Source organism: Patella vulgata, chromosome 1, assembly GCF_932274485.2.
Source record: "Patella vulgata chromosome 1, xgPatVulg1.2, whole genome shotgun sequence".
NCBI classification, from domain to species: Eukaryota; Metazoa; Mollusca; class Gastropoda; family Patellidae; genus Patella; species Patella vulgata.
In genome coordinates this window covers 18,695,698-18,720,310 of record NC_065879.2, presented here as the reverse complement: position 1 = coordinate 18,720,310, position 24,613 = coordinate 18,695,698, and the positions used below count along the sequence as shown (strand labels likewise).

General features: G+C 34.6%; 1 long non-coding RNA gene across 1 annotated transcript in view; it reads right to left on the bottom strand.

Moving 5' to 3' along the window:
* LOC130014262 (uncharacterized) overlaps window positions 1-18,346 on the bottom strand; it is a 31,522-nt gene extending 13,176 nt beyond the window's left edge. Inside the window, exons 1-2 of the long non-coding RNA XR_008789248.1 lie at window positions 18,154-18,346; window positions 12,423-12,603 (exon numbers count right to left, since the gene is read on the bottom strand). This is a non-coding gene — a long non-coding RNA (uncharacterized LOC130014262). The remainder of the gene's footprint in view (window positions 1-12,422; window positions 12,604-18,153) is intronic.
* Window positions 18,347-24,613: the final 6,267 nt, after the last annotated feature.

The following is a 24,613-nucleotide window of genomic DNA, read 5'->3' as shown; positions in this document are numbered from 1 at the left end:
TACATATAACTGTACAAGGTGTTCATATGTAAACATTGTATTTTCAACCATAATTTATCAATTTAATTCTGGGGTACTGATTTCAGGAAGTTTCCTTAATTAATGTGTTGAGGGTTTCTTCCTTAACTTTTCTAATTGAATACCTTCGTAAAATTTAAGGTGCAATTTGTACCTTAAGTGCTTAAAGGCCATGAAAAGTATACTTGTGTTTAAGGTAATCCTATTTTTTTATTTATTCCAAATCGTCATCTGACAGGCTTTTCTCATTTCCCAGGTCCTATAAATTACTCTGGCAGTGGTTATTTGCAGACAAATCTTAACACTGAAATATTTGCTGTATTTACAACATAGTGAATCAGTATTTTTTTAGCAAGGGCTAGAAATGCTAAGAAATTAATAATAGACACTTCACAGTATTTAAATTGACATGTCAAAGGTCTTACAATGCAAGTATCAATGTAGGTTATGTGAAATATTAATTTATTAGTTCAGTTACTTCTATCCAATCTTACCACATAAAGTCCATGACAGAAAATATATTTTATCCAACCATCAATATTTTTTAAAGTTTAAGGTAGTTTTAGTGTGATTTTTACTATGTCATACATTATATCTGATAATATATCTGTTTTTCAAATGTTAGGATCATTCGTATGCTCTGGATTTTGATATGGTCAAAAATAAAATTGTATATCTCGAAACAAGAGTTGAGGATCTACAGAAGAAAGCTAGAAATGCTACTATCCGAGAGGGCAGAGCAAAGGCAACGTGTAGACTTCACTTAGAGAAGCTGAAAAACCAGAATTTAATTAATGCTGAACTGGAAACCAAGCTTGCAGCTTATCAAGGTACTTATTAGCTTTTCCAAACAAATAATAAAAATCAATGAGTAAGTTAAACAAAAATTAAATCAGTTTCTTGTTTAAACTACTACAATTAAAAATTTCAAAAACTAACATTTAGTAGAGGCACAATCTGATTAAAATACAGATCTATATTTCGTTTCGTTTTTTTATACTTTCGATGGACTACACTACATGAAGATCTGACAAGTTATATCCGTAAGTCATGTCAGGGTTCAAAAGACTGACCTTTGACCCTATGACATCAGACATTTGATTAACCAATCAGCATTGATGTTACTAGTGGATTACCCACAGTTCCGTGCAAAACACGCCTAAAGCTCACCGTAACAGACCGTTTCATTTACTTATCCCTGACACCATTCAGAACACGAGTTAAATAACAACTCTTCCAGATCCTAGTGTAGTAAAGACAAGTAAAATGAAATTTTGAACTATAAAAACGAAACGAAATAGGATCTGTGTTTTAACCAGGTTGATAGAGGCACACAAAAACTGTACAAAACAAAATTGAAATGAGTAATCAAGGACAAAACTGATCCATAAAACAACCAGTAGCTGCCAGACAGGATACACCCACATTTTCGAGAGATGGATAGAGAACAAGCTAAAAAGGAGGTGATTTTTCCTACAATCAAGGGCCATAATTCAGGAAATTACATTCCGATATGTCCGAATATCGAAAAGAACCGAGATCTTTGGATTATAAGCATACATTTCAAGTTTAATCAGATAAAAATTTTGACCTCTACAGTGTTCACAAGCTAAAAACGTGATAATCCATGAAGTTACAGTCCGATACATGCCAATATCAAAAGTAACCGAGAACATTCAAAATAATAACACCCAGTCATGTACATGTAACTAAGAGGTGTCAATGAAACCGAGTACTACTACCTAAATCTATTTGTGAGAATTTCAATGAGAAGTAATATCATAGATAAATTTCATTAAAAATCTATTACAGATATACCATTAGATTTATTTAATAAACCACATGGAGAGTATACAGAAGAACAGAGAAATTTTAGTCTAACTCTTCATCTATACTCCCCAAAAGCATATGAATTCCTAAGAACAGTATTGCCCCTTCCTGCAGGGCGTTCGTTAAGGAGGTATGTTAAAAATATTTTTTAATTTTCTTGATTCTGATAAAATCTTCATAGACAAAATATAAAGAAATTAAAAATGGCAATCAAGGCATTTTAGAATTCACAGAAATTTTACATGTTTAAACATACATGTATATGTGCAATTTCAGATGGTTAGAAAACATAGAGGCAGAACCAGGTATATCAACCTGTATGATCAACACACTAATTACCAAAAAAGATGAAAACCCTGATGAATACACACAGTAAGTAATTTTGGATTAGATATTCTTGTAACAAGTTTCCATGTGTGAAATTAAGGTTTGATTTTAAATCAGATATTGAGATACCTCACAAACACATAGATATAAATAGACATCTATTTACATAAATATTTGTTTGCACTAAAAAAACAGTACCTATTCTACCTCATGCATAAACTTTCATTATTGTCATAAAAATCTGTATATCACATATTTCCTTGTGTGTATCAATTGTAATGTCATTTATAAATATAGCTTAAACCATTTATGAATTCTCATATATATTTATCATTCATTAGAATTGTTGCATGTATCAGTGGTAAGTTATCTCATACATACTTCATTCTTATCAAAACATCAGTAATATTAACAAATTTGGTTTTAAGTTGGGTTATAGGGTAAAACATACGAGCTGGAATTATAAGTCATTTGCAACAATTATTTAATGAAGATTTTTCATTAACTTTGGTGGCTACAGGAATGAAATGTCAATTCAAAGGGATGATTCTGATTGTTATTTGCAAAGTTTCGGTAGTATAATAGCAATACATCCTTGAACAGTGTTATAGGAAGATGCAGGTTCGAAACCAGCCAGGAACTCATTTTCATATTCATTATCATCCATTTTTCATTCATTTCATATTCAGCCATCAGTGTTAAATTCATCAAGATTTTTATAGATAATTTCACTTTAATGTGTGTGTTTTGGATGTCACCTTTTTAAAATATAACTTTAATTTTATGTAATTTTACTTAACTTGAAAGTATTATTAATTCAAAGTTGCAGCTTAATGCTAGATGCAATGGCTATTCGAAAACAGGTCACTTATGACAGTCACGCTGGTAAGCTAGTTGGGTTTGTTGACTTGGGGACTGGGATTGATGAAACAGATGAAGCCAAAGAGGCTCTAGTTTTTATGTTAGTTGGAATCAAATCCAAATGGAAAGCTCCTGTGGCATATTATTTAAGTAAAGGATTACAGGCAGAAGTGCAAGCTGGGCTTCTTGTGGGATGTATCGAGAAGCTGTCGGAGTGTGGTTTTGTCACCCACTCAGTCACAATGGATGGACATGCATCCAACATCAGTATGTGTCATTTGTTGGGATGTAATTTTGAATACCATCAGCACGATCCCAAACCATTTTTTCAATTGCCGGGAATTAAACACAGAATATGGGTTGTAATGGATGTCTGTCATATGGTTAAATTAATCCGAAATGCACTAGAGGCCTATGGAACACTCATGTCTGCTAAGGGTGCCATAAAATGGGACCACATTAGGCAACTCAATGAAGTTCAAGAAGAGATAGGACTCCGCTTAGGCAACAGGCTTTCAGCTAATCATTTAGCCTTTAAACAACAAATAATGAAAGTAAGTTTTTAGTCAGTAGTGAGAAAAAAATATTTTTATTATGCAATTTGCCAAAGACCTTGAAATATTAGAGAATCATTTTATTTGCTATAAACTAGTGAAATATTAGAACTTGCACAAATCTACAATGTTTGCAAATGTACCATAAACACTATTCTAAATTAAAGCTCTATCCTTCTAAACTTAAAGAAAAATGTATACTTTAAAGATACATTATGGGAGATAAGATAACGAGATGGCAGTTCTCGCTATAATAGTTAAAAACTAGATAGTGTAAAGGTAATTTGCTGAAAATTTCAGTCAAATTGATCCACTATGAGCCGAGAAAGAAGCGGGTGAAATTTTGGCATAGTCTCTGTCATCATTACTAAAATCATTAATATAAACAGCTTAGTCTCGATTATCCACTTTTATTGATTTAATTATCAACGGCCGTTAGCGGCATATAGGAATCTAATCCAGCCAACATTTTTCAGTCCACAAATTATTAAGTAATATTAACCAATCCTTAAACATAGGTTTTAATTATTAGATTGTAAATTCATAATCTTTTTTCCTCAGGTATCACTTGCAGTGCAGACATTGTCTAGTTCTGTTGCCCGAGCATTAGAAACGGCTGAAGAACTTGGGGTGCAGGGTTTTCATCTATGTGAACCAACTATAGAATTTATTGAGGTAAAATAGTAAAAAAACAAACATTTTATTATCCTATCCTAAATATTATATGGAACTTTATTACTTAGCATAAATAGTCTGATACACAGTTAAGGCGCGCACATGACACAGACTCCAAAACAATATAACTCGTTCATTTCAGGTAATTGATAGACTATTTGACATTTTGAATAGCCGTTCACCTTATGGAAAAGGTTATAAGAAACCTCTTACACCACATAATATTCAGTATATTATGGAATTTCTTATTGAAACAAAGTCTTATTTGCTGTCTCTAAGAACTGCTGATAGAATATTAGTGTCGAGTAGTCGAAGGTGATACTAATTATGATGTTGGTTTTAGATTTTATTTGGAGTTAAACCTTGTTGAATATTATTACCTGATCTATGAATTGTTTATTTTTAAATGCATGATTATTACAGGAGTTATTAATTAGTGAACATCATTTATATATATTATATTAATAGTACAACTGGTTTTGTGACACTACAGGTAGGGTTACGCCGTGACTATCCTTCGTCACGGCACCAAATAAGGAATTAGATGTTCCTGCAAAAAAAGGAATTAGCTGTGACACTATCGTATAGAACAGACAGTACAATGAAACAATGGGACATTATACTCTAATGATGTTACTTGTATCAAAGTAAATTTTCTTGTCATTCCTGGTGGTTCACTTTTAAGATATTTACCGAATACAACACATAACAAATTAACATGTTTACATATCTATTTCACTAAATGTATCCATTAATTCTGAACATAAACTGTAATTATTAGTAATTAAAAGATATTTATTTTGTTTAACAGTTTTGTTAAAGAGTTGTATTTAATTTCTGTTTTTCCTTTTTACTACATAAACATATAGCTTCATTGAATGTTTGGTTATGTTATTATAATGGGTAATCATTATTATCTTTAATGAAGTCATCAATTTATAAGCTTACGTATATTGGCATATTTCTGCCTTGGCATAAAATATATTAAATGAAAATATTTTATTCAAGTTGATCTTTTACACAAACTTATAACTGAAAATAGGAATCATTAACAACTGTATTTTTCTTGTATCTTTTACAAACAAAGAATAATAATCTCTTTAAATGCTGCAAATTTCAGGAAAACAGAATTTATGGGAATGGTCATAAATATAGACAGCATCCTTGGTTTGTCTTCAGATCTCTTTTATACTGATGTGCACCCACTCAAATATCTACTGACATATAAATTTAGCCAAGATCACTTGGAACTATTTTTCAATGCTGTACGTAGAATTGGTAAGATTTTTATAAAATATATATGGGCAAATATCAAATCCACAAACATTTATTTGAATAAACAAAATTAAATGTAGCCCTGTTGTGTTTGCTAAATATATAAAAAATAAGACAAGTCTTTGATATTATTGTAATCATTATATTCTTGATTAAAACATACAACATACATGTATTGTAGCCAAAAGTGGAAATTTATTGAGATTCCAGCTAGTAAAAAAGAGGTATCCAATGGCAATGAGGGTAACTGTCCTCTGAATTTTATGGTTTTACACGATACAGCTCTTCCTGAAATCCTGCTTGAATGTCATCAACAATGAAATTTAAGAAGTGGCATATTGAAAAACACACACCTGAAAGGCAATAAAACAAAATTAATTAGTGCTCTTGAAAGATAATAACCATTTATTTGTTGTATAATCAAGTTTTTAACTTTTCTTTGTAGGTGGCTGGAATAATAACCCCACTGTTATTCAGTTTAAGGCTGCATTTAGACGCCTTATATCACGCGCTGGAACAAGTACAAGTGGATCCAGTGGCAATGTAGTAGGAATGGACGACACAGCAATCATTCAAGCTTCCACTTCTACATATGTCCCATCCACGGTTTCCATGAATGATGATGATTATCATATGCCTTTAGATGTTGAAAATGTTGATAATTATAATAATCTAAATGTAAAACAGAGTTTATTAGTTGATAATGTTCTTGTATATATTTCTGGATATGTTGTTAGGAAGGCACTACCACAATTAAAGTGTGATATTTGCCGATCTGTTATTGTAAACCCAGTGACTAAATATAATAATACCCATTTTCTTATTACCATTAAAGATAATGGCGGTTTACTTAAACCATCAGATGGATTAGTTAAAATTATTACTGTAGCTGAGAAATTGTTAAGATGTATGTCGTCAATAAATACACCAGCTCATAGTTGTACAATGTTAAAATTACAGGCTGCCGTGTTAGAAGAATTTTGGGGGGGGGGGGGAGATGTTCTTGAGTTAAATTCACACATAGATGATACGCATTCAGGCATAGATAACCATTACTATGATTTAGTAAGACTTGTTGTAGGAATATTTTTTAAATTACGGCAATATCACATTGTCAGACTACACAACATAAAATTAAAAGCCAAAAGTGTTCGCCAAAAGCTAACTAAGAGTATTCTGTTTATGGGACAATAAGATTGACATGTCACAACATAAATCTGTATTATATATTATGTGTCATGTCTTTCTAATAGTGGTCACATCAAATGCTTATTTTATGTTTAAAATATTATTCATTATTTGTATACTATTTGATTTAACTAAAATGATCAATTTTGGGACACAATAACCCTCCTTCTAATTGAGCTAGAATGTTCAAACTTGGTGTCAGTGTTTATTAGGTGAATACCTTGATGGAGTTCGAAGATGAGCATTTTAGGCTTAGGGTAAGCAGAGATAAGCATTTTGATTGGTTGATGATTTGGGACATGATAACTTTAGTTCTTATTCAGGGCTAGTACTCAGAGTTATGAAACTTGGTGTATAGTTTCATTACATCAATAGCTTGACGAAGTTCGATTATGAGCATTTTCTGCTCAGGGTATGTAGCGATAAGCAATTTAATTGAGGTGGAATGTTTAAACTTGATGTAGATGTTCATTAGGTGACGAGTTCAATGATTAAACATACATTATGCAAGAGTTAAATCTGCCCATTGCAGGTCTTTCTTTAGGCCTGAAGTGTTATCTCAATTCTTAATTAGAAATTAATTAACTTATCCAGACCATAATCAACTCTCGATATCATCGCTAGCCTGCAATATTTACTGGATTAGGATCCAATTTTCTGCTCACCTTTCATTTATTATTTAATCATGAAATGGATAATTGAGACTATGTTTTTTTTATCGTACAGACTTTAGTAATGATGATCGAGGCTAGGCCGAAATTTCAATCGCTAAATACTTGGTTCAGATTGAATCAATTTGACTGAAATTTTTAGCAAACTGCCATTACATTATCTAGTGAGAACTACCAGCTTCTAACTAACCTCCCATAATGTATCTTTAACATTTTCTACTAAAGCTAAGCAGAGCTAGGTAATTTCATTGGTTGATGCTTTGGGACAAGATAACTTTGATTCTAACGGAGAGTGATGAAAATTAATGTATAGTTTTACTACCAGGTACTTCAAAACCTTAACTGAGTTTGATTGTGAACATTTCCTGCTTATAGTCTAAGTATAGATAATCACTTTGATTGCTCAAAACTTTTAAAAAAGATATGTGCAATTAATCAATATGTGTCATCTACTTATTTTTTTGATTTCGGCAGGGACACCAGTCTCACTGATGGCTAATTTCAATTGATTTCACTGAATTATTATTATTACATACAACATAGAAGACAATGAGATTTATTTATATTGTTTTTAAATGACAGTATTGAAATCAAAAAATCAAAACAAAAATCTGTTCGAATCAACTTGAAAACTATTTGAATATTTGTGTAAGCATTAATTTTTGACTTTTTATATGCTCACATTTTCATTTGGGCATGTGTTGTTGTTATGGTTACATATTTAAGAAATCTCAGACAAGATTTCAAATATTAAAATATAGTTTTGTCACATGGTTATGGTTGCAAGTTTAAATTTTTCGAGAATATTTCTGCATTATAAATATAATATTTGTATTTACCTTTACTGTAGGCCTACTTTAATATTTAGATGTTGAATACTTATCAATTGTTTCCCATTACTTCATTGATTTCATCATCATATTTATCATACTAAAAATAAAATTAACCAGTTTTTTTAACCAAAAAAAAAGAAAAAAAAAAAAAAAGAAAGAAAGGGGGAGGTAGGCCTATGGAGCCTCTTCAATCCAAACTGGTAAAGGTATGATGTTGTTTTTATTTTATCACTGCTTCATAACTGAGAAGGTCAGATTTGAATGGATAAATATAACAGGTGAGGTATTATTTGTCCGCTTATTAATAACCCAAGCTCCATGCTGGAATGTTGGGGGGCGGAGCAGTGCTTGTTGTAAACGTAGCTGATGCGAAAATCTACATCATCATTGAAAAATAGATAACAAACTTCATCTCTCAACACATCAATAGGCCCATATCCCAACGTTTTTACTAAATAAATTTTAGCTATTGCCTATGATATTCTCGTAGCTACATTGAAAAAGAACCGAGGAAAGGTAGGTTGACCTACCCTTGATTCTTATATAGTCTCTCAGAATAATAAACTACGGGCGTCTGTATAAAAAAGGGACTGAAGAAATATTTTAATACACAAAAGGAAATAACTTACCTACCGGTACCATTAAAATGCAGTATAGGCCTAAATGACGGCCTGGTTTGAAAACATTCTTTCGTACGTAACTTGAGCCTGCCTAGGCCTGTACGCTGGACGGACTAGCATATTATTTGTGTGCTTTGTCGATCATCGAGATTCCATAAATTCAAAAATAAAATACCAAAATCATGGCCGATCCATCCAGTGATTTTAATTTGTAGATGAAAATAATAAGTTAATTTGGACATGCAGACATGGAATCCGTAACGTAATATGTTATGTTTCATCGTGGCTGCCAGTAGGCCTACAACGCCTATAAGTATAAACTGCTTCGCTTCGAGAGTCATTCCAGAAAATTGAAGAATAAAGATATATATTAAGTTTTACAAACTGGTAGAACAAAACCTGTGAGTATGATGTATGGCAATGACTTGTTTTACGACCCTTCTTTCTTTCAAGCGTAACGTGAAACGAAGCTGGATTCATTGAGTTCACCGCGCGCGACGTCAACAGAATCAATGCACAAAGATGGCGGTCGTATTTACATGTCGCGGGTCACGTGACGGCCATTCTAGTCTATTTATATATTTCTATGACTACGCCCGTCTCGTCTGACTCGAATGCACACAGCATCCCACGCTAACAATACATTCATATGTGGATATTATTTGAATTGCTATCGTCCCCTTATATCCAGTCGCATAGTAATACATCATGACATGCCTTACAAATCCGGCTCTAAGTACCGATGTTCTATAATCTAAGATACGACTTGCTGTCGTCAACGTAAGTAGGCTACATTAGGCAAAACAAAATTGTAAACAATGAGAGCGTACGACTCGTTCTATTTATAGTAACAATTAAACCTTTCAACAATGGCAAAGGCAACACTAATATCGTAATAATACCAACGATAATTACTTAACAAATGCAATAATAAAACAATGTGAAGATGTAACGATTGATTATTAACATATGGTACACGGCATTACCAGTGATCAGTGATAATGAAATAATAACAATAATTAAATCTCCCCCCCCCCCCCCCCTTATATATAACAATATGTTAGTCCCGAAATGACCTAGTTTGTGTCGAGTGGACGTTAAACCCCATTTCTCTCTCCCTCTCTCTCAGAAGCTTTTAAATCATGATGGTGGGTTGAAGTAACTCGTGATTCTGAATTTCGACAGACTTTGTCCTTATGCCCTATTGAATAATCTCACCTATTTTGAACAACAAAACTACATATTCATGGTAGCAAAGACATGCAGTGTATTTGGAACGATTTTTGTTTTGTTTGTGTTCACCTCATTCATATGTTTGTGTTTACCCATACATAAGTTGTTTTTACCTTATTTATAAGTTATGGATACTTCATCTATAAGTTATGGTTACCACATTCTTAAGTTTGTAGGCCTATATGGTTTCCCCATGTTACATCGTTTATAAAGTAATGGTTACCTCATTCATAAGTTTGTATACATGTTACCTCATTTATAAGTTTATATATCGTTACCTCGTTCATATTAAAGTTTGTTGGTGTTTGGATTTTGTTTTTGCCTCAGTAGACTATGTTTTAGATAGAGTTTTGATTGTAAGAAGACAAAGATAAGATTGTTCCCCAAATAAACTATTGTGAGGAAAACGAAAAAGGTAGGTTGCCAGACAACGAAACATACGGCCACAACAGCTAACTCGTCCGGGCAGTCAACAAGAGTTGTCGCATTTTTTTTTCCGTTTGTCGGTAATGAAACATTTATACAACTCGTGAAGTGATTTTCAGATAATCCTTAAAAAAATGTTTGGCTTCTAGTTCTACCATGCTAATGTGGTAGAGTGGTTTTATTTATTTTATGGGTATTTTAATATAGTCAGAATGCTAATGTAATATGTCACACATCGCTGCATCTGTAAACTGTCCTATTCTGTTAATTCTTCTTAAAGGTATCCAGTGAGTTCAAGTTCACTCTACTCACTGATGTTTCATTTACATTTGACCCAAAGGTTTTATGGGTTTGTCTGTCAAATCACACTGTTCACTTTTCAGATAGAATCTTGATTCAAGTCTTGAAGTGTGAGGTTGGATATTTCATCCAACCTTGGTATACGTTTTATATTTAAAGTTAATTATTAGTATATCAGATGTTTTCTTTCATCAACTGTGTGTCTGTGCTAGTATTTGACTTTGTCATCATCCAAACATTTGAAACTTGAAGTTTAAAGGTATGTGTTACTATTAAAAAAACACAACACCGTTTATATGGAAATACAATCACTGGTTTATAAGTATAGCACGACGTTTCGACAAGTATTCTCTTATCGTTATCAAGCACAAATCATCATTTGTGCTTGATAACGATAAGAGAATACTGGTCGAACCAGTGATTGTATTTCCATATAAACTGTGTTGTGTTTTTTAATGTGTTCAATCGCTAAATGCCACTCAAGGATTATATGTATTAATATTAGTTTTATATATTATACATGTATATATATTACATTGTGTAAATAGTTTGAGTTTAAAGTGGCGGCCATGTTGTTTTTCTTTAAGAAATCTGGTTAAGTTAATCTAATTTATTGATTTAACCTAAGCTTTATATATAAATACATAAATCAACTATTTAAAGTATTTCACTTTAAATATACATTTCATACATTGCCCTATATTCCATTACAGAGAATAGAGTACTTTACCTTGTCCCAGAGTCTCTGGCTGGTTCATTAAAAAAGAAACATCTTGGGTAAGAATTTATTATTATTATTATACAAACATATAATACCATGGATTTAGCTGTTCAAATTGAAAATCAATATACTTGTTCATCTCAAGACCTTAAAGTCTGTGTATGTGTCAATCTAAAGTCAATCGAATGATCAGGTACCTCGCTTGGCCTGTAAAGCATTCGCAAGATTTTTTCGAAGTAATCAAGGCTCATAACTCTGGCAGTAATTATCGGAAATCCTTGAAAATCTATAGGTTATCGGATGATAACTTTGGATTCTGGAACATCCACAAGATTTTCCAAAGTGATCAAGAGTCATAACTCTGGCAGTAATTATCAAAAATCAATAGGCTTCTTCGTCTTATAACCTTAAACACTGTGTATAAATTTAAAGTCAATCGAATATTAACTTCAGCTTTTAGAGCGTCGCCAATAATTTTCAAAGTGATCAAGGGCCATAACACTGGCAGTAATTTTCGGAAATCGTTGAAAATCAATAGACTTCTTTGCTCATGACCTTAAACACTGTGTATAAATCTAAAGTCAATCGAATATTAGAGCGTCACAAGATATATCAAAGTGATCAAGGGCCATAACCCTGGCAGTAATTATCGGAAATCGTTCAAAATCAATAGGGGTCTTTGTCTCATGACCTTTAACACTGTGTATAAATTTAAAGTCAAAACGAGATTAACTTTAGCCTCTAGAGCGTACACAAGCAATTGTGGACGCCGGACCGACGGAACGACGGACGGGGGCGACGACAATATACCACCACATTTCAATGTGGGCGTATAAAAACCAAATCGAAACATTCCGAAGAATCTATGTTATTATAATTATTATACTTACACGACTTGCCCCTTGCAATCGTACAACCCGCCCCTTTTTCTGTTGATTTACCGATTACAAATTTTGAACCGGGGTCATTATTCAATACAAAGAACTTTTTATCGCCAAATTCTAGTTTACTGACAGCTGCGGCCCCTTTTGCTATGGCATCGTCAACCTTTTTGAAAGACTGTGGATTTATCTGCAGAAGAAAAAAGCATACAATTTCATAAAGAAGCCAATGTGTCGATCGCGGGTGGACATAAGCCTCCGCTCGACGTTTTTACCTACGTTCTCGTAGCTATTGTCCACTCGTCTCAGTCTCATAGGTAATCTGGTGTAGGACCATGACATGGCATTTTGTTTTAGCCTAGAGCATGTTCTAAATATCCTACAACACATGGAAGACAAAAGAGCTCTTTATTCAGTGTTCTTATATACTGGCCACAAGTCTATGGAATACAGTTTCTGCTTATGACTGAGCGATGTTTCGACGGAGACAACTCATTTTCCCCACATCTATTGTTTAGAGTCAGGGTCTAAGTATTATAATAAGTAATACATAGTAAGTGCATATATTAAAATGAGTAAATAAATAAAAAAATAAATAAATAAATTTTTATAGTATAAATATTTATAAGTAATAGCAATGTATCACCGATGACCAAATCACCTTATTATCCAAAGGCCTAAAATTCATTCCTGTTTCTAGACCGAAGAATCATGACGATTACATCACGAATATAGAAAAGGGGTTACGTCAACTAGCACCAGGTGGCAAGGTGGATTATCTTAGGCATCAGATCTCGAATATACTTTTGAAAACCAAACCTCAAACCAATAACCTATCCAAATCCCAGCAGCTAGCACTAAAAGAATTGAAAGCAGACTCCAATATCACCATCATCCCTGCTGACAAAGGTAAAGCTACTGTGATTATGGACACCAATGACTATGTGGATACTGTGAACAACCTACTTCAAGACACCAAAACCTACCAAAGAATCAGGAAAGATTCCACAGCCACCCATGAAACCAGGCTGCGAAAATTTCTCACATCATTGAAAGACAATAAGCAGATCACACCAGCACTTTACTATAATCTGAATCCCTCTCACCCCAGACCACCATATGCACGAGCCACTATCAAGATTCACAAGAACCCGGTTAAGGCTCGCTTATTGGTTTGTTCCCGAGATTCAGTATATTACAATACAGCAAAATTCTTAACCGTCTTTTAGTCCTTCATTGCCGACTCCAGCGACTTTTGCCATAAACTGGCATCCGTCCCATCAACCGGCACCATTCTTTCCTATGATGTAGTAGACCTGTTCACTAATATCCCCACAGCTCAGACACTCCAAATACTTAAAAAGAAAATCAATGAATTAGAGACCCCACTGGACACCAACCTAACCACTGATAATATCATTCAACTTTTACGTCTCTGTATAACTGCCACTTACTTTAAATGGGGTGATGAATATTATCAACAAACACATGGCCTGCCCATGGGTAACCCACTTTCGCCCCTACTGTCCGAAGTATTCATGACCAGGTTCGAAACTGAGGCATTATAGACTTCCCCCATCAAACCCCTTTCTTGGTATCGTAAAGTCGATGATGTATTTGTGGTCCTCAATCAAAACGACAACCCAGATACGCTACTCCAACATCTGAACAGTCGACAAACGAGGATAAAATTCACAATGGAAACAGAAACGGATGACAGTCTCCCATTTCTTGATGTATTAGTGACTAAATCTGACAACAATATTTCCACTGCTGTTTATAGGAAACCAACTCACACTGATCAATAGATTCACTATAATTCAAATCATTCACATCAAATAAAGAAATCCATCATCACCACTCTAACCAGACGCGCCACCAAGATATGTGATGAAGAAAGTTTACCCGAGGAATTAGAGCATTTAAGGAACGTCTTCATAAATTTTAACAATTACCCCACCCAACTAGTCAATCTTGTGGGACCAAACAAGAACCCTTACAGTACATCATCAACAGAAGAAAACCCGAAAACTTCTTGAGGCCATCAATATAAAACGCATCAAGCCCAAGCTAAACCGTGATGTCGGACTATTTATACCAAGGGCTTATGACCAACTTATAGATTCATTCTAATACTTTATTTCTATTTCAGCGCTCATCAGGTTTTCACAGTCTAATTACACATCATACATATCTTTGACTTTCAGCTCTTACCCAACTTCACAGTCTGAGGATATATTTCCCATTTATTGGGTTCAGTTTATTAGAGGAATATATTTACTGTGTCCCTCGTCCAGATTTAAGTCTAATAATACCTTCTTCTCTCATAATTTTCTAGCTTTCAGAATTAACACAATCCAGTGCTTATCCAGTTTCACAGTCTAGTTATAAACTTTACATATCTTGGTTGCAGTTTTACAGTCAAAATACAGTTCACAATTATTGACCTTTAATACATAGAAATAATATATTTACGGTTTCTTTCTTCCAGGTTTATACTCCAATAATAGGTTTTATACTCTAGGACTTCCAGTTTATGGGTTCCCATAATTTTGTCTCTTTTTCAGTGCTTATCCAGTTTTCACATTCTAATTATACATTCTACATATCTTCGTTTTCAGTACTTAACCAGTTTTTTTATAGCCTGGAGATATGTTTCACTATCCTTTATTTTCAGTATATTGAATCAATATAATTACGGCTTCCCCCGTCCATTTTTACAGTCTAATAACAAACTTTAAATATCTTCCATGATTTTCTGCTCATTGAATTAATATACAGTATTTTATATTTTTATAATTTTATTTTTAATTTTTAATTTTTTAATTTATTATTATTTCCTTTACACCTGCATCAGACATCACTCTTGTCCACTTATACATACACACTTCTCTTTATATTATTGTTTATCTATAGCTCAGGTTAATTGGTTTTCTATTAACAGTGTTAATTCACTGATCTTTATAAATATAGCATTCACCGCCTTTTAATCCCTGTAAGAGATTTCTGTTGTGTAGGTTTAGTTCCTAATGGCTCCTTAATCAAAGGTGTTAAGCTGCTTTAATTGCATTTGATTATTATCTTTGTTGCATATTCCGTATATATATATGTGCCCACAATTCACATATTTGTATCATATGCTTGATAAAGACGAGAGTATCCTCTTCGAAACGTCGCTTAGTATCAAACTCAGTAATTGTATATCCATAAAATTGTACCTTGTGTTAGATGATTTGGACTTAGATAAGATAGTAAGTAATCATAATACCGACTGTAACTTATGTAGGCTACTATGGATAATTCTTGTGTAAACGAAATTATTAGTGTCTGTAACTTATGTACTATGGATAATCCTTGTTAAAATGAAGTTATTAGTGTCTGTAACTTATGTACTATAGATAACCCTTGTTTAAACGAAGGTATTAGTGACTGTAACTTGTTTACTATGGATAATTCTTGTTTAAACGAAGGTATTAGTGAGCTAGAAATAGTCAGAGATTTAAGTAAAATGAAAAATACCAAAAGTACTGGTGACTACTGCCTCTTATAACAAAATTGTTTAATTCAATATTTGTCACGGGTAAATTTCCTGAATCTTGGTCATCTAGCATCATAGTTCCACTACATAAAAAGGGGGACCCCACACTACCAAGTAATTATAGGGGTATGTCACTCCCTGGTGCCATAAGTAAACTATTTGCATCAATTTTACATAACAGACTGGTAAAATGCTGCGACGAGCAGCAGCTTATCGTGGAGACTGGAGGAACAAGCTGGATTCAGGAAAGGATATTCAACTATTGACAATGTTTTTGTATTAAACTGCCTTGTGCACAAAAATATGAGTAACTGTAAAGGAGGTCGCCTATATGTTGATTTTGTCATTTCAGACGCGCCTTCGACGGAATCAATATACTGTTAGAGCATAATTTGCATGGGTTTATATGGTTACAATGTTATTTACAGTATTTACAGTAATGCCAAGAGTAAAGCCAAGTGTAATGGCCATGCAACCGGGGAATTCTTAATATGTCAATTCGAGGTCAAACAAGGCTGCATCCTGCGTCTTTTTTTTGTTTGGATTGTTCATAAATGAGCTTGCTTTAAAACTAAAATCAGAATGTAGAAATGGTATCTTTGTAGATCAGTCGATTGAAGATATATTTTCACTATTATTTGCTGATGTCATTAGTTGACAGTATTGGCAACCTACAAGACAGATTAAATGTTTTAATGTTTTGGACAATTATTGTAAGCAATGGAATGTGTCTGTAAATTTAGAGAAGTCAAATATTGTTGTATTCAAGTGTTGGGTTTTTTTATGGGGTCAGAAATTGAAGCTGTGTCTCACTATAAATATTTAGGAATCAATTTCTCCAGCAGATTAAAATGGAATTTATGTTGGACAAATCTCGCCTAACAAGCTCTAAAAGCAATTAATGTAATAAAGAAATGTGGGATTAGAAACTGTAATGCAGGTTTTAAATTGTTTGATTCCATGGTAGCACCTATTATTTATTATGGATCAGAACTATGGGGACTTGAAGTAAGACCACAGGTTGAGTTTGTACAAAATAAATTTTGCAAATATGATTAGAGGCGAATGTGGTAGATATGATTTGTATGTAAACTATATGTGCAGGCCTATCAAATATTTTCTTAAACTGCAACTCAAGGATGATAATAGATTACCGAAATTTGGCTATACAATGTTGTTTAAACAAGACTTATCGGGTAGAAATAATTGGTGAACTTCTGTTAAGAATGATTTATATCAGTATGGTTTGGGGGATGTGTGGATTGCTTAAGGGGTAGGTAGTATATTACATTTCATGCTTATCTTCAAACAACGTCTCCGTGATGCCAGTCTAGTCTTGGCAATCAAACATCAACCAATCAACTAAATGTGCATTCTATTCTATCATAAAGTCAGATTTTGAATGTGAGAATTACGTAAAAATTCATCTACCCCAGTCACTACGATTTTTTTTTAGCTAATTTTAGAATGTTCAAGGCATAAACTTAACATTGAATTAGGCCGTAGAAATGATATCCCTGTTTCTAGACGTATGTGTCAAATTTGTAATTTGAAATGTGTTGAAAACGAATACCATTTCATTCTTATCTGTCCAATCCTGCAAGATATTAGAATAAACTTCCTGCTGAAATATTGCCACTCATCACCAAACGAAATGAAATTGAAGTCGTTATTCCAATGTAAAAAAGGGAAGAATTACTATCAATATAACCAACATAAATATAAAATTGTATATTTTTTCTGTAATTTATGCTGTCTGATTTCTCCATTTATTTTGATTAATTATGTATTGGGTTTTTTTTTCTTTTATATTGTATACATTTTGTACCTTTGGCTTTTGGCCACAAAGTACTTGAATAAAGATATATTATTATTATTATTATTATAAAATGGTTGACAGGGAGAGTTCCCCGGGATTTTCCAGGGGAGGTCCTGACACGGAAGAGCGTCAAGTTCTTCGGATTGGATGAAATAGCGAGGTCCCATGTGCACGTTGCAAGTTGCAATTTGATGAAGAGTAGGCAGAAACGCCGCTGTCCGGGCAAAAGTTTCCCACATAGAATACAACATGGCGTATGTCCGTCATCTTTACCCCGGTTGTTACAGAATAGCAGGACGTTAAACCCCATTTCATTTCATTTAGAAAGAAAATGGTCTTCAACTGATATTGGATACATAGTGATTAAAGATTCTTTAGCCTACCTTTTTCTTCATAAATGCATCGGTTCCAGCCCATAATTTACCATCAAGGCCATAAATGCCTCCATGTTGGGCACTATGGTGTGTAACACCCTCTATTTTTCTAGTTAATAATTGTTGAGACCAGGCATCCCATCCGCTCATCCTTGAAAATGACTAGGAAAATAATAGTATTAGAAACAAACGGTAACCAATCTAAAAACACTGAGCCTAGAGATGATAAAGATTCGTGATGTCATTATAATTGTTATCAATGACGTCATGCTTTATCATCTAAAGCCGTTTGTATGTTGGCTGTTAGCGGCCGTTCTATATTAATAATAATAATAATAATAATAATAATGACTTTATTTAAGAAGGGTTGAAGATTAGGCTATGACAGCCTTTCTAACATCCTGCCCTTCGTAGAATTTATAATACAAAAGATATAGCTAATAAATTAAACAACACATCACAATAATTTACAACAGAGAAAAAAAAAATAAATATACAAATCAATTAAAAGATTAATTTAAGTGTGTACATGTATATGCGGGTCATATAACAAAACGTTTGAATACATATAGATATAACATGTAATAACAAATATACAATATGTACATGCTTATAATATGGAGAACACAAGAGATAAGCTTATAGGGTTTTAAGATAAGGTATTTGAAGTAGATTTAAGGTAAAAAAAAGAAGTTTTTTCCTGAAAAGATTCAGGTTATTTAAAGTTTTTAAAGAGGCTGACAACGAATTCCAGAGTTTGGACCCTTTAAAGCGTATAATGCTTTTAACTATATTAATATTTGACTTGAGAGTAGTAAGTTTATTGGTGAGATGATTGTAAGGAGTTCGACTAGTCGGGTCAATTCTGTCGAATTGTCGCCTTCGACTTATTCACAACACGACAAAATACAATTATTTCGCTTTGTCGTGCCGCGACTTGTCGCCTTCACAACCCGACAAGTCGACAAAATACAATTATTTCGCTTTGTAGTGCCGCGACTCGTCGCCTCGGAAGTCAATCAGTGCCCATGAGCAAGGATTCTTCGGTTAAGTCCTTAGTATGGAAGCCTACTATCGACGAGGCGAGGGAACAATTATTCAGCATTTGTTTTTGTTTGTCACAACTGTAAATAACACAAATAGGATTAATGAAAAGATCGTTTGGTTAAATTTGCAGCTAACGACCTATATCATAGGCCCTACTTGTTTTAAAATTAGGAATCTATATTTCAGAAGAAAGTCAGTTTTATATGTTGATATGTATTCTAATGTATGCTTTCAATATATCTTTCATAACTGAGAATACACTATGTTAGCTTTGCTATTATGGAAATATTTAAAGTTTAAATCCGCTTTTCTTAGGATGTTTCTAGATTTTTCTAACCAGTGGCTGCCAGGCAGGATACGCCCACATTTTCGAGAGATGGATAGAGAACAAGCTAAAACGAAAGTGATTTTTCCTACAATCAAAGGCCATAATTCAGGAAATTACAATTCGATATGCGCAAATATCGAAAGGAACCGAGATCTTTGGGTTATAAACTTACATTTCAAATTTCAAGAAAATCGGATAAAAATTGTGACCTTTAGGGGGTCCACAACCTTGATATACCATATTTTTACGCTATTTGAGAATGAGGGGCGGTCATTTTGTCTGTCAGTTTTGGGCCGATTTTCACGAAATTCGAACTCAGTCGACCTTAGGATGTAACGGTGATATAATAATACGGTTTTTTTTTAAATCGGATAAAAATTATGACCTCTCTAGGGTCCAGAAGCTAAAAACACGATTTTTCGAACAATCAAGGGCCATAATTCAGGAAGTTACTGTCCGATATGCGCGAATATCGACAGGAACCGAGATCTTCGGGTTATAAACTTACATTTCAAGTTTCAACAAAATCGGATAAAAATTGTGACCTATATAGGGTCCACAAGCTTGATATACCATATTTTTACGCTATTTGAGAACGAAGGGCGGCCATTTTGTCTGTCAGTTTTGGGCCGATTTTCACGAAATTCGAACTCAGCTGTCCTTAGGGTGCAACGGTGATATAATAATACTATTTTTTAAATCGGATAAAAATTAAGACCTCTATAGGGTCCACAAGTTAAAAACGAGATTTTTCGAACAATCAGGGCCATAATTCGTGAAGTTACGGTCCGATATGCGCGAATAGCGACAGGAACCGAGATCTTCGGGTTATAAACTTACATTTCAAGTTTAAACAAAATCGGATAAAAATTGTGACCTATATAGGGTCCACAAGCTTGATATACCATATTTTTACGCTATTTGAGAACGAAGGGCGGCCATTTTGTCTGTCAGTTTTGGGCCGATTTTCACGAAATTCGAACTCAGTCGTCCTTAGAGTGTAACGGTGATATAATAATACGTTTTTTGAAATCGGATAAAAATTATGACCTCTATAGGGTCCACAAGCTAAAAACGCGATTTTTCGTACAATCAGGGGCCATAATTCAGGAAGTTACGTTCCGATATGCACGAATATCGAAAGGAACGGAGATATTTGGGTTTTAAGCATACATTTCAAGTTTAAACCAAATCGAATAAAAATTGTGACCTCTACAGTGTTCACAAGCTAAAAACGTGATTTTTCGTACAACCAGGGGCCATAATCCATGAAGTTACAGTCTGATACATGCCAATATCGAAAGGAACCGAGATCTTAGGGTGATAAACCTATATTTCAAGTTTTAAGTCCGGATGTCCGGACGGACGGGGGCGACGACAATATATGTCCACATGAAAATGTGGGCGTATAAAAATCGTCTAATGCTGTTCGTTTTAGTCTTCGTATCCTGCAGACTGCGATGATGTTTTAATTAACTGATCCAGGCCATAATCAACTTTCGATGGCATCGGAATTCTATGATATTAAATAGATTAGAACGGTTCAGCCATTTTTTGATTCAATCTAAAAAATGGAGGAGAAAGACTGAGCTTCCAACAAACAAAGAGATAGAGAGAGAGAGAGAGGGAGAGAGAGAAAGATGGGGTTTAACGTCCACTCGACACAGATTAGGTCACTTCGGGACTAACATATGGTTTAATTCCCTTGCGCATAGGGGGCTTGAGCAGTGGGAGGAAACTGGAAGACCCGGAGAAAACCCACGAGGTTGGACAGGCAACCCTACTCATTGTCACGTAGAACCGGGAATTCGATCCAACAAACAGTACAATGGTTAAAATTATTGCACACGTCTTGTCAAACCTTCAAAGGCTAATATCTTTGCTCGCAATAGAGTAATTTGAATGAAATTTTCAAATTATTCATTTTCGTAGGAGCAGAACAGAAGGACGTTAAACCCCATTTCATTTCATTTCTATTTTCGAACTATTGTAGCTCTTTATCTAAATCTTACATAATGTATCTTTAATTGTTAGTTCAGCAACACTAAGCACTCTTTCAATTTGATAGTACATGTCATATCAAACAATGAAATGACTATTACCTGACAAATTGGCCATTTTAGGAAATTTGATCGCCTTTTTGAATTTCCGCCATCTTGGATTTCGGACACTCATGTTAGAGATTATTTATATGATCAATGTTTCTGATATCTATTAAATCACTTTAGTTGACCAAATAGATAATGTCTGAACATTATTTGTTAGTAAACTTATGAACAGACACGAAAAAAATCGAAAATGTTGCTTTTTTCAGATTTATCTTTTATTTTAAAACTGATAGTATTGATTAAACAACATATATCATATACCAGCAGATGCAGAATTATATTATAAACATGTTGAGCTATATTACATATCCATAGACGAAACTGTGGAGGAGTTATGAAGGCTTCCCCGACTCGCACTATTTCAAATAAAAAAATGGCGGCCATTTTTAAAGATAATGAATATCTGCCTGTCACATGGACTAGTAAGGGCAAGTTTCTTTTACGGAATACGCTTAAGCTTTTTCTTGGCCACATCCCAATTTCAAATATCCCTGTCTTTTGCCAAAACCTAGGAGTCACAATATCACAGTATCGCTGGTTCACAAACCAGAAGGTCTGTGCACAGCATGGCTTCAACAATGTCCGTGGCGTGCACTTAATGGAACCTTTGTCGGTTGGAATTTCAAATAAGAGGAGGCCATGGAACCGCTGTCTGGACAAAATTTCCCTCATAGCACATTGTATTGGTACAGAAAAGTAGCTTGCCTTATAAACTATGCCGGAGTTTAAAATAATCGTGGTCTGTACCTAAGAAGTATATTTTTGCCCTTATGCTTGCATTTCCAGCGTGGTATCACCTTGTCAGTGGTGCAGGGATGGAAGAGAACAGTGTCTAGTCTTTCTGATGGTACAGAAAACCGTTTGAAATAAGAGTAGGCCGTATCACCTCATAGTAGGCCTACACTGCATAATTATGTGGGGGGGGGGGCTGAATGGTTAGCACGTGCGCGCTGTACCATAATGTCTGTCATTGAGTCAACTGGTGTGGTTTCGAATCCCCGGTTGTACGTGGCAAGGAGTAGGGTCGCCTGTCCAACCCCGTGGGTTTTCTGGGGGTCCTCCGGTTTCCTCCCACTGCTAAAGACCCCTACACGCAAGCGAATTATTGAAATAAAATTAAACCATATGTTAGTCCCGAAATGACCTAGTTTGTGTCGAGTGGACGTTAAACCCCATTTCTCTCTCTCTCTATAATTATGTGATTTGAGTTCCCAGTCCTTCACGTTTAAGGGGAGCTTTTGCTCCTGCTCCTCTCGACGCACGTCGGCTTTCCTTCGAAGGAGTCATTAAAGACTCCTGCAAATTAGCTAAATCGCTCTCCTAAATATTGAGATTAATAAACTACTTTCACTTTTTGTTTACCTTTAAACTGCATATATTTAAGGTATCAGGAGCTTTTTATGGCTCCAGCACAATATTATAAACGTGAAGGACTGGAACAGTTCCAATATTATTAAGTTGATTATTTCAGATTTTTATGGGTTTGGGCAAATTGTACTGTTGTTGGTAATGAGTGAACATTCTTTTCCTGTTCCCTTGCGCTTTCGCACTCTCTCTACCTCGCCTTGACGTCTCGTCGAGATTATGAAATGGCCACGCTTAACCGAAGAATGCTTGCTCGTGCGCACTGATTGACTTCCGAGGCGACAAGTCGCGGCACGACAAAGCGATATGGTCTCAGACTAGCAATTATTTGCCCATTGTCTTCAATGTTAAATGGCTGTAACATCACAGGATGTAGCTGTCGGACAGTTAATAGTTTGTGAGACCTGATATCAGAGACTACGAATTACTTCCCTTATCAGTTTCTTCAATGTTAAATGGCTGTAACATCACAGGATGTAGCTGTCGGACAGTTAATAGTTTGTGAGACCTGATATCAGAGACTACGAATTACTTCCCTTATCAGTTTCTTTTACGGTTAAAGTTTAGTTTTGGTTTATATATTTTTACCGGGCTAGTCTCGATTATCAATATGTAGTTACAGTCCTTCAAAATAAAGTTATCGAACCGTCGATCCAGGGTTTTTATACCGCCACAATCAAAAATTCCCCAACATGGTCCGACGAGACGGATCCGAGTAAAGTGGTCAGCATTCCAAGTAACCAATAATGGTAAATCATCCACAATTAACCGAAAACACACGGTCGTAAATCCATACAGGCGCTGTTAGTTAGTCACTCATTCAGGAGTCATTCATACCCAATCAACATGGCGACCACGACAGACGGTAATAACAAAAATGTAAACAAATGTAAACGAACGATCAGGGTGAGAGCAGGTCATCGTTCATCCCTTAAAAGAACCCTGTCTAAGGCTGAACAGGCTTTGAGTAGGAATATCACTGATCTGCATCCAATTGAAATAAATGAACACAAGGTTCTTATAACACAACTAAGAGCAGCATTACTCGAGAAACTTACTATCATACAAGGATTAGATCATGAAATATTGGAATGCACCGAGGACGAGGACATTGAAGGTGAAATTGAGCAATCTGATAATTTAAAGGACTCTGTTAATTTAATGACATTGAGGTTAGATTCAGCCCTAGAAAATTTGAACCCATCAAAACCCAAATTTAACCCAATCCCTGACAACCACGCATACCAGTACCAGGCCAGTGTATCGACTGAACCAGAAAGTAGTCCAGGAATAAACATAGACACACCACAGGGGCTTGATTCATCTATTGAGAATTCAACCCATACACCTACAAGAAATCCAACATCTGATGTTTTAGCACGACCACATGTAAAACTTCCAAAGCTCGATTTACGCAAATTTAATGGAGATCATTCCAAATGGCAATCATTTTGGGATACGTTTACCACTTCAATTCATGAAAATTCCAACCTATCGGACATAGATAAATTTAATTATCTAAACTCTCTCTTAGAAGGTGTTGCCGCAGGATCCATCGCAGGGTTAGCACTAACAGCTCCCAATTACCAAGAGGCCATTACGATTTTACAGAAAAGATTCG